Source organism: Sturnira hondurensis, unplaced genomic scaffold, assembly GCF_014824575.4.
Source record: "Sturnira hondurensis isolate 20B ecotype Veracruz unplaced genomic scaffold, ASM1482457v3 Scaffold0022215, whole genome shotgun sequence".
Taxonomy (NCBI): domain Eukaryota; kingdom Metazoa; phylum Chordata; class Mammalia; order Chiroptera; family Phyllostomidae; genus Sturnira; species Sturnira hondurensis.
Genome location: NW_028094846.1, coordinates 12,949,694 through 12,962,287, shown reverse-complemented (window position 1 = coordinate 12,962,287; position 12,594 = coordinate 12,949,694). Strand labels below are relative to the sequence as shown.

The window sequence follows — 12,594 nt, the reverse complement described above, 5'->3', positions numbered from 1 at the left end:
AAAAAAAAAAAAGGAGTTATTTAGCCGCTCCCTAACTTACTAAACATTCTACACCAATCCCCTTCAAAAGAACACATCGCTGTAGAAAGGTACATAAGAATATTCGGCTAATGTGCCTCATACGTAAAAAAGAGCAACTGGCAGGCTAATCCAAGGCTACTCGTCTAAGGCTTCCTCCACAGCACACGAAAGGGACCAGAAAAGACAGATTGTCCGTTGTCAGTAGTAACCTGTGTGTGGCTGAAGGCTAAGTGTAGTTCCGAGAATCTTAAAGGGGAAAAAAAGAAACACTGGAAGGAGACGTTTCCGGCTCAAATTCCACCAGAAGCTGCGTCAGAGGGCAACAGACGGCACAAAGAAGGGCGTCTTCAAGGGCAGCTTTGCAGGACACTCAGAAACCTTCCAGGATGACCCCTGGACCATCCCTCCACGCGCCATCTTTGAGGGGATTAGGGTAGTAAGAGCCAGGGCACACTGTTCTCCAATCATTAAAAATACAAAGGTCAAGTGTAGAGAAGCTAGGTGGCCTTTATTCTCTGGGGAGATTCACAACAGACCAAACTCCCCAGTGAGACCCTGGGCGTGCTGGGGCGCAGCGGCCTGGTAACTCGGTTCCCAGTAAGAAGTCTGAATTGTGCTCTCACCGGAGCGGAGCTACGAAAAAGCAACCAAGACGGAGCTTCGGACTGCATAAAACATTTCCCCCTCCTCCAAAAAAAAAGCTTTAAATATAACTTATTTTGAGCTAAATCCTCAGAGTTCTATGCCTGAAAATGTTGACCAGTTGCTTTCATCATAAACACCGCCTGATCCATTCAGAAAATTTGAAATACAACTACAATCCAATATGAATGACCTACAAATTACATCCCCTCCCAAAGGAGAATTTAGGTAAATGGGGTTATGTGGAAATGTCCATTTACACTTTGAAAAACGACTGCTGTAACAAATCACCACAAGTTTGGTGATTTAAAACAGATGTTTATCTGTCAGCTCTGGGCCCAGAAGTTCTAAGTCGGTGCTCCAGGGCCAAAACCCAGGCATGGGCAGGGCGGCACTTGCTCTGGGGGTTTGAAGGGAGGCTCTTCTCCTCCAACTTGGGCCGGCTGCTGGCCTTCCTGAGCGGTGGGCCGAACCACTCCAATCTCTGCCCGTGGCCGTGTGGCCGCCTCCCCTTCTGTGGGAATCATCTCCCTCTGCCCCTCTCCCGTAAGGACACATGCGATGAAACGTAGAGCCCACCCAGGCAATCCAGAGTAATCATCTATCCGAAAGACACCCCCCCAATAAAGTAACACTACAGATTCCAGGGATGAGAATGTGGGTGTTTTCTGAGGGCCCATTTTCGCCCTACCACACTTGCCAAAGGTAAGGGTAACAGGGCCAACTCTTCACAGCCAACACTTTGTGTCTCTATCCTGTATATTCTTTGTCCTATATATGATCTGTGCCCCTAATTTGTTTTTCAAACTGTGAAATATAGATCATATATCAGCAATATAATCACTTTTTAATTATTTAGATTATCCCCTTTCCTACAAAGCACTTTTTTCTTTCATTTGAGATTGCTCAAACGAAGCACTATGAAACAAAACCAAGAGATATCCTCCTTCCCGCCCCTCCCCCTCTCTTTTGTAATAAGAAATGTATCTTTTTCTTCCATGGTTATTGTCCCCTGTGAACATAAATTAAATAAAGGTCACATCAAATTAACTCCTCCAAACCTAGCATCTTTCTTTTCTTCCTGCATTATATTATACAATACACAAATGATCAAATCATTTGTTCCTTAATTAAAACACTGCCTGCTTACAGGACATAGGTGTTATTGTTTAGCAGTTTACTCAAGACCAGGCAAACCCGGGAGCAGCATCGAGTTCTGAGCAAGCAATCCCACCGCCGCCTGGACCCTGCCTGCGGTGTCGCCTCACGGAACCGCCTGCAGCCGTCTAATAATCTACAGCTGTAAGACAGGCACTAAACTCTGTACTCGTCTAAGACACAAGAAGGTGTTTTTACTGAAAAAGTTGTCACTGCACTAAACATCTGGAATACTCATCAAAATTACTTTGCTAATCTAATAGCTTCTTTATTTAAAAAGATAATGTGATCAACTCCTAACTGGATTACATTTTTTTTCCACATTGTGGAACACAGAGCAGAAACCCTTCAAAGGTGAATTACCAGATCTTCATTACCCAGTCTTAATTAAGTTTTTGCGTACTCGTAACAGACTTAATGTTTTCTAGTCTCTACATAATTAAGTTCCTGTTACAGAAAAATGTCCTGAGATTTTCTAAAGCGTCATTAAAATGCAGACCTGGGTAACCTGGGCCATGTGCCCTGTTACAGGGCTCCCACCACTCACCACTGCTTCATCCCCTCCAACACCACTCCACCCCGCCTGCCCAATTCATACTTTCTTAACGGTCCCACTCAGTCTTTCCCCAAAGCTTCGGATATGCCTATCAAGGTCTAATATCAATCAATACCAGTTTATCAGCAACCGCTCTGTGTACCTTCTGTCCTTTGTTCACCAATATTAGAAACTAACAGACCCATAACGAAAACCAGTTGAGTATACCAGTTTACGAAACATTTACTGAGAGCTACTACTATGTGACAGGAAATGAGACCCTCCAAGGTATTTTTGGTTAGTGGGCCCTGAACATGTTTTTCAACAATTTGATAAATTCTACAAAAGCACAAAGAAGTAGTCAAAGGGAAGAAAAGAAATCAGAAAAGGTTTGAAACTCCTCCTCGGAAAGAAAAGCAGTCCCAAAAGGCAAACACAATATGCAAAGGCGCTCCCCATGGGGTTTTTGTGAAACTACAAGTCACTCAGCATTAAATGAGTGAAAAGTGAAAAGCTGACGTAAGTGAAGTCATTTAAAAATGGAGCCCACGCAGCCATTCCAGAGGCAGTGCTTTGCATGTCTTGGTCCCTGAACCTTAGGAACACTGGAACTGGGCAAAACAAGCTTTGGACTGGGCAAAACCGACACTGTCTTACAAACAACCCTTTGCAAAGCCAAAAGAAAAGCAGACAGACATCCTGAACAACAACAACAAAACCCTGATGACTACGGACTCTCTGAAGACAGAATCAATTACCAGTCACATATAGCTAAAAAGTAACTCAGCTTGTTGGCACCAAGAAAAATGTCTTTCTTCTACTCATGTAGCTATTCCCTTCCTCTTCTCATAAAAACCCCTTGCCCTCACCCTGTAATTAGGACATTAGTTAGGTCTCTACCTGAATCTCTGCTGCAGTTCTTTTGATCCCAAATAAATGCTTTTTGCCTCTCCTTTAGTTTGGGAGGAGGATAGAGGCTAAAGAATTAACTTGTGGACTAGATCATGGAGACCTCCTTTGCTATGCAAAGGTGTTGGGAAAAATACACAGTGGAATGAGAAAATCTGATCTGCGTTTGAGATACACAGATCAGCTGTAGCAACAGTGGAAGATGGACTTAGGGAAGATAAAATACCAAGGACCTGTACGATAATCCAAATTAAACAATATCTACAATGGGACAGCTAGAAATTTTTGTGTGTATCTACTATGTGTGTTAGTAAGTATGAATTAGGAGAGGCAGAGCTGAAAAATACTTAGGAGGTAAAATACATGGGATACAATAAATGAGAAAAAATAAATAAAAGCGTAAAGCTACAAGCTCCCAAGCTTGCTGCTGTCTAGTGGTCGATGCTTTAAAAAAAAAAAAATAGGGAACGGCATTTTTACCACTTCTGTTCAACATATTCACGCTACAAGTTCTAGCCTGATTAGGCAAGAAAAAGAAATGAAAGGCATCCACATTGGAAAGGAAAAGTTTCTGTTCACAAATGACAACCTTATATGTAGAAAACCCTAAAGACTGCACAAAAAAATGTTAGATACCGAACTAATAAATCAAACCAGCAGCTGTGCAGTCAGAGCTGGGGGCAGGGGGGCCAGGAGGGACGGATTGGGCTCACACAGTCAGTTGCGTTTCAATACACTGACAACGAAGTTTGAAATGGACTTTAAGAAAACAATTTCATTTATAGAACCCTCAAAAAGAATAATACTTAGGAATAAATTAAACCAGAGGCAAAAGACCTGTACACTGAAAATTACAAAACACTGCTGAAAGAAATGAAGACAGTACGAAGATATCGCAGCCTTTGTTCGCGATCGGAAGACAGTATTAAGATGGCAATACTACCCAAAGCAATCCACCCACTTAAAACTACAAAACTCTTTAAGGCAAGAGAAAAAACTGAAAAACTGGACTTTTATTTAAAAAAGAAAACTTTTGTACCTTGCAGAACTAGCAAGACTGAAAAGGTGACTCGCAGAATGGGAGCAAATATTTGCAAGAAATATATGTGATAAAGGAGTAATATCCAGAATATATAAAGAACTACAACAACAAAATCAAACAACTCAATTCAAAATGAGCAAAGGACTTAAACAGATATTTCTCCTAAGACACAGAGATGGCCAATGAGCACATGAAAAAAAATGCCCAACTAATTATTAGATACAAATCAAAACCAGAATGAGATACCACTCCATGAGGATGGCTATATGGCTGTTATCAAAAGCAGAAAAATAAAGTGTTGGCAAAGATGTGGCAAAATCAGAACCTCTGTAGACTGAAAGATAAACCGGAAATGATATACAATGGTATAGCCATTTTTGAATGAAGTATGGTAGGCCCCTCAAAAAACTAAACATAGAATTACCACATGACCTGGCAACTCCAATTCTAGACATATACCCAAACAAACATATCTCAAGCATATCAGTTTTGAGTTGCAGGGAACTCAGACAGACATTTGTATACCTATGTTCGTAACATTTTTTTGACGCCTGCTACACATGATGAACCTTTAAAACACTCCACAGCTCAGGCTGGTGTGGCTCAGTGGACTGAGAGCTAGCCTGCGAACCAAAGGGTCGCTGGTTTGATTCCCAGTCAGGGCACATGCCTGGGTTGTGAGCCAGGTCCCCAGTTGGGGGCACTTGAGGGGCAACCACACACTGATGTTTCTCCCCTCTCTTTCTCCCTCCCTATTTATTCCCTCTAAAAATGTATACATAAAATCGTTAAAAAAATAAGAATGTTATCCAACACTAAGTAAAATGAGCGAAATACAAAGGGACACTAATGCATGATCCCACTTACACAAAGCACCAACACGAGTCAAATTCACAGAATGAATCATGGTTACAAGGGGCTGGAGGGAGTGGGCAGCAACGAGAAGTCAGTGTTACTGATGCAGAGTTTCAGTTTGAGACGGTAACATTCTAGAGATGGGCACTGGTGATGGTTACAAAGCAGCCTGACTTAAGAGAGAAGGGGCGTGATAAAAGGACAGGGTGGTTGTCAGAGAAACCTGAAGATGCCGAGCTGCTGCCATGAGGACGGAGAAAGGGGCCGCGAGGGTGACGGCAGGCTCTGGCAGCTGGAATGTGAAAGGAGTGAACCCCCCCACAGCCTCCAGAGGGAACACAGGTGCCAACGCCTGGATTCTGATCCCCAGAGCATGTACTGGTTAGCTCACCTCCTCTCCACTAATGAAAGCACCACGTTATCTTTGAACTCATAAGAGAAAAAAATTACACATGTGAATATACAAATGTTAATATATCTGCTTATGTGCATATATGAAAACTAACATATAAGCTTAACACACCAACTTCTCACACTGTCAATCAATGTGCTGCTCACTCAGCTCTAACTGTAGAGCTTACACATCCCTTAATAAGGTTATGAAGTATGACTTCCGTCAAGATGGAGGCAAAGGTGGAAACACTGTGCCTTCTCCCACAACCAAGTTTGAATACAACAAAGGTTTGGAGAACAAGGACACACCCAAAGACCAGAAAACTGAATTATACGGAAGTCCCACAACTACAAACCGTCCAACGGGGACGGTAAGAGAGGTGGAGCCAGCAGCAGAGCTGGGTCGGGCAGGACAGATCCCCAGACCTAGGCGCGCAAGTGGCCCGGAACCAGTCGGCGTGCGGGGCAGACTGACCGCGGTCGCACATTCGCGCACAGAGACGGACCACACAGGCCCCAGGGGGCGAACCCAGTGGTGGAGGGCTGACGGCCGTGGCACACTCGCGTGCAGTGGGACGAAGCGCGTGGGCCTGGTGACGGTGGTGGCTGCGGTGCCGGTGGGGGCCTTGGCGGCAGACGGCAGATGGGAAGCCATTGTCCCTCTTTGACCCCACCCCCACATACAACGTCACAACCCAGTGACTGAGTTGCCCTGCTCTAGTGAACACTTTAGGGCTCCGATCCTGCTACGTAACAGGCACGAACAGCCCAAAAGATGGCACAAGAAGAACTCAAAGTCCCAGAGCCGATAACGCTAAGCAACCGAGAAATTGCCAGCCTCTCAGAAGCACAATTCAAGACACTATTTATCAGGATGCTCACAGAACTGGTTGATTATAGTCACAAATTAGAGGAACATATGATGGCTAAACTAATTGAAATGAAGGGAGATGTCCAGGAAACCAATAGAGATGGAAAGGAAACTGGGACTCAAATCAAGGGAGTGGACCAGAAGGAAGAATGAAACATCCAACCAGAAAGGCATGAAGAAATGAGAATTCAAAAAAATGAGGAGAGGCTTAGGAACATCCAGGACATCTTTAAACGTTCCAACATCCGGATTATAGGGGTACCAGAAGGGGGAAAGAAACAGCCACGAGTGGAAAACTTATTTGAACAAATAATAAAGGAGAACTTCCCCAGTCTGGCAAAGGAAATAGACTTCCAGGAAATCCAGGAAGCTCAGAGAGTCCCAAAGAAGTTGGACCCAAGAAGGAACACACCAAGGCACATCATAATTACATTAGCCAAGACTAAAATGAAGGAGAGAATCCTAGAAGCAGCAAGGGATAAGGGGACAGTCACCTACAAAGGAGTACCCATCAGACTGTCAGCGGATTTCTCAAAAGAGACCTTACAGGCAAGAAGGGGCTGGAAAGAAGTATTCCAAGTCATGAAATCCAAAGACCTACAGCCAAGATTGCTTTATCCAGCAAAACTTTCATTTAGAATGGAAGGACAGATAAAGTGCTTCTCAGATAAGGTCAAGTTCAAGGAGTTCATCATCACCAAGCCCTTATTATATGAAATGCTAAAGGGACTTATATAAGAAAAAGAAGATGAAAAATATGAACAGTGAAAGGACAGCAAACTCACAGTTATTAACAACCACACCTAAAACAAAAACAAACCAAGAGGACAGCTAGATCAGGAGTGGAACCATAGAAATGAAGAACACATGGAGGGTTAGCAACAGGGGGGTGGGAGGAGGAGAAGGGGGGGAGAAGGCACAGAAAATAGCATAGATGGTAGGTAGAAAATAGATAGGGGGAGGGCAAGAATAGTGGGGGAAATATAGAATCTAAAGAACTTGAGACACGTGGTTATAAACTAAGGGGGGGAGAACGGTGGGGGAGGGAGTGTGCGGGTGGAGGGGAATGAAGGGGGGAATGAAGGAGGGGAATAGAACAACTGTAATGGTATAATCAATAAAATATATTAAAAAATAAGGTTATGAAGTATGAAAATAAGCATTAGGCACACTGTCCCCTTTTCCCTTTGCCAAAGCAACACAACTGGTCACCAAGCTGATAGACTCTTCCTCAAAAAGAATGATCAATAAAGTTCCCCCTAACCAAATTATTCCCCATGTTTGTACTCAGCCTTGCAAAATACGTGTTGCCACTAGGTGGCAACAATTTGACAACAGGAATGTCCATAACTCGAATAGTAGCCACAAATTTTCTACAAATATATGCACATGGTAAAAAGAGGGAGGAAAGCTCTGCTTCTAAATTCGTGGGTGAACTAGGGCTAATCACTTTATCAGAGGATCCGCTTTCCTTATTTGTAAATACAAATTTATATTAAGTAGCATCAAGAGCCTTCTTAGCTCTAACATTTTGTTTTGTGGATCAAAAGCTTGCTTAAAGATCCTCACCACTACAATGTCTAAAGAAAGTATTCTTTAGCTAAGACAGTATTCTACCTTCGGCAATTTCTTCCAATTTAATCATTCAACCAAACGCAACCAGTCATTTCCTCCCATCTTTTCTTTTCAAATCAGGTCAAAAGAAGCATATTTTGTGTTGTATTTCATATAGCTATCATTCAAAACTAAGGCTTTCTGCACTTTTTTGTCCTAAAGAAAACTGTTGACACCACACTTCTCCATGACCATCTGGCCTGTCTGCATATATATATAAGCTAGCTACGGATTTTCCTCCGAACTGGTATACCTGGTGCTACAGGGTGCACCCCTGGGAGGGTGAGGGTTTTATCTGCTGTGGACTCTGCCACAGCACACACGGCTGGCCGCCAATAAACACCTGCAGGCCTAACGGCACAGACGGATCGGTATCTCTGCCGTAGGGAGATTTAAAACACAACTACGACATAAAGCAAAGCTTAACAATTTACATAAGCACATTATTAACGACAAAGCTAAAAAGAGAAAGCTAGTAAGTACCCACTTGGAGTCCCATATGCCAAAACAGATGTTAGTCTGAAAAGCGGTACATACACTGCGGCTGTCATCCTTTCCTGGGAAGAGAAACGCCCATCAAGGGTAGATTTCTGCCGGAAGCAGCAGAGGTGCTGATGAACACACATTAGCTTCAGCAAGTAACAACGTAGGAAGTCACAGCAACATTCCCGTATGCCACCAAAAATACAAATACCATTTCTGGCAAAGGCATACTCCACTGAAAAGTCTGTGGCAAGGCAGTTCATACAAAAAGAAAATAGATTAAGAAAAGAAAGCTGAAAGCTGATGCCTCCACATTCTGACAGCAACTGGAATAACCCTTTCAAAAAGCAGCCACACAACTGATTCCCAGGGACACAAAAAAATTCATATTCCTGCCCCCAGTTATCCCAGTCCTAGGAAATAATGCTGTTAATAATAATTAACATTTACAGAGTGTCTACTACTTTACACGAAATCTTCCTTAATCTTAATACCCCTATAAAGTAGATACTATAATTGCTCTCATTTAATAAATAAGGAAATCAAGACAAAGTAAGTATACAACCAAGCAACTTCTTCAAGGTTTCTAAGGGTCAAAGGCAAAACTCAAATCCATATCCATTTCATTAAGGCCCCTAACCACTCACCACCTACCACACTGTTATTATTGCTAATACAGTAATAATGCCACCAGTATGGAGACATGTGCTGCTGCATCGACAGGAAATTTCTTCCATCATTAAAAGTAACACATTAAAAGTATATATTAATATCACAGGCAATGCCTTGGAAGGTAAAGTGATGAGAGAAGCCACTAATCTGCATCTACATTACAATTACGGCTATGTCAAGTTATGTTTTAGAAGTTAACTATTTGGAGTTTCTGGGGAGGCAAGGTTCCCTCCATTTTTCGATTTCTATGACAATAAATACAGATTTTACCAAGCAGTTTTAAGACAATAGGTAAGAACATAGGAGGGAAGAATGTGTTTTTACTGTCCCTCTACCACAGGGGACAGACTTTCTCCTGCAAAAAAAAAAAAAAAAGAAAAACAACTACTACATGGGATAGCAGCAGTCAGACTGGGGTTCCAGAGACCTCACTCTCATTTTGGGTTCTTGAAACATTCCAAAAGGTAAATTGCTCTAATCTTTTTTTCTCCTGAGGACTTCCTTGCCTCCTGGTTTGTGCAACACAGATCAACAAGGTTTAAAACTAGAAAAGCAGCTCCTCCTGTACTTTTAAATGCCAGAGTTTTAGAGTCGTGAAAAAGAAACCAAAAACTTTAAGGACAGAAAAAAGTCTTATAGCTCTGGTAAATCTAAAGATAAGCATAAAGTTTAGGTTCATGAAAGCAGCAAAAATTTGGCCTAGCTCCTATATATTGGAAATCAATATGACTTGGAGAGTCAATACATCTAAACATCTTTATCTATAAAATGAGCATGCTTTAGCCCTGGCTGGCGTAGCTCAGTGGATTGAACACGGGCCTGCAAACTAGAGGATTGCGGTTCGATTCCCAGTCAGGGCACATGCCTGGGTTGCAGGCCTGTTCCCGGCAGGGGACACACCAGAGGCAACCATACACTGATATTTCTCTCCCTTTCTCCTTCCCTTCCCCTCTAAAGATAAATAAATAAAATCTTAAAAAAAAATCCAGTTCTTGTAAGCACTTGCCTTTAAATTTTTTTTAAAAAAATGAGCATGCTTTAGTATATTTAAATATGTATATTAACTGCTAATAAGATCTGTGCTAATGGACATCCAGATCTTATTAGCAATTAATATACATATTTAAATGTATATATAGCAAAAGCGACAAAAATAAAACAAGTGGAATTACATCAAACTAAAAAGCTTCTGCGCAGCAAAAGGAAACCACCAACAAAATGAAAAAACCTACTGAATGGAGAAGATAACTGCAATTCATAAATGTGATAAGGGACTAATACCCAAAATAAATAAAGAACTTCTACAATTCAGTAACAAACAAACAAACAATCTGATTTAAAAACACACTGATCTGAAGAGACACTTTCCAAAGAAAACATGCAGATGGCCAACAGGTGACCAGATGATCAAACCACCATGGAAATGCAATCAAGACACCAGGAGAGGTCACCTCCCCCGGGGCAGGGGGGGAATCTACAGCGTCAGCCGACTTAGGAAAAGGAGAATTACAGAACATCCACAACCACGACTTCTCCCAGACACCATTTTCACCCTAACAACTTTCTTTTAAAGAGGAAAACTCAAACACTTAAAAGCAGACACATAACTACCCCGAGGACCACACCATAAATCAATCGGTCTCTTTCTTTACATATACCCCTTAAATCATAATGTGCTTTGCTATTTACAAACCCCTTTTACCTCTTATGTCTTTACAAATAACCTGCAAGGTCAGCAAGGGTGGTTTTTTTTCCTCTGTAAAATCACTTTATTTTCCAATACACAAACATCTTTCTCAGGTAACATTACTAGAACCACGTTTATGGGGTTTTATAGCTGGAGATTAACACATTTTTTAAAAGAAAACTTATCTCTGTTGTACAGAGTTGTGATATAAAAATTATTTATAGGCTACAGTTTTCAGAATGCAGTTAGACTAACCCTGCTTTAGAAACTTTTCTACTTAAGTCTATAATAGGGAATGAAAAGTGTGATTTAAAAAATCTTTTGCTCAAAAAGCTCGAGATCACCCAGGGACTGTTTACCGTCCTCAGCAAGGAGCCACTGGGTATTTCCACACTCTCCTCAGGCTTCTTCCACGGTGGCCTGGCAGAGAGAGAGACCAGAAACTTCCGATAGTGTGCTTTGGTACCATTCACGTCAACTTCAGAATGGGAGACCATACCCCTGATCAATGTCTTATGATGTGTTCCAACGCCCTCATGACCTGATGAAGCTTCTCGGCAAAGAACGCTTCACAATAGTTGTAAAGCAACTCTCCCTACCACCTTACACCTCCAGTTCCAGAACTTTGTTCCCGTCATGCTGACAGTACTTCGTGTACTTCTGAAACTCTCTGTGAAGACGGGGACAGTTTCTGGTGGCAAGAGTGGCATTAAATAGCTCTGGCAGGGTGGGTCAGCTGGTTGGAGCGTCATCCCGTGGACCAAAAGGCTGCACATTGCATTCCTGGTCAGGGCACACGCCTGACTTGTGGGTTCAAGTCGGGTCACGGTGCCCACGGGAGGCAGCTGATGCTTCTCTCTCACATCCTTGTCTCTCTCTCTTCCCCCCAACTCCTCCCCCTCTAAAAACCAGTAAAACATATCCTCCTTGGGGGAATATATTTTTTAAATATTAAAGACATTCACATCAGTCCCTTTTCTCCTTGCTCTTGCTTCATGCAAAGGCCTGGCATCTGAATCTGCCACGTCCTCATTTATGCCAAGATCCTCAGTTCTGCCACCCTTAACAAATAGAAAGCAAAGTCTTTTGATAATTAATCTCCAGATGTGTCTGAGCTGCTTGCTGTCTTTAGCCAGCAGCTAAATTAGATCTCTCTCTAATTCTTCACTATAAACTGTTCATTTCCGTTAGTTCCTTATGCCTGAATTTCATTCAGAATATCTTCATTAGCTCCAGGACCACTTATGGCAGCATGGAGTTCAACGGCATCCAACTGGGCTGAACATTGTTAAAGCCAAAGCAACTTCCTTAAGGCAACCTGTAAGGGCTTTCTTGAGAGATTCATCTGGGGGATTTTCTTTTTCCTGGAGATACGCAGCTTTGATCTCTGGACACTGTGCTGTGCGTTGTTTCTTAGTTAGCATGTCAATGATGATAACTTCATCCACTGTGTGTCTGCTTGTGTTTTTTTACAACAGAAAAGTCAACATTCTTGCTAGTGATAGAACCAGACCTAAAACCAAGTCTCCTGCCTTCCACCAGAGTCAATACTACCCCTTCTGTAATCATACAGTAAAGGCTTCTATAAAATGTTCGGCTCAATTCCAAGACAGCCATCCCAAACTGAATTAGACTCTGTAGTAAATAGTATAATAATGAAGGTTTAATGCAATTACTGGCATGGAAGCATCCATCTTTTTAAAAGTGAAAAA

At 42.2% G+C, this 12,594-nt stretch overlaps 1 protein-coding gene and 1 pseudogene across 2 annotated transcripts in view; both read right to left on the bottom strand.

The window, feature by feature from the left end:
• The window catches only part of RNF2 (ring finger protein 2), a 33,358-nt gene that overhangs the window by 15,446 nt on the left and 5,318 nt on the right, over window positions 1-12,594 (bottom strand). The window lies entirely within an intron of this gene.
• Window positions 11,760-12,351, bottom strand: LOC118979259 (annexin A1-like; annotated as a pseudogene).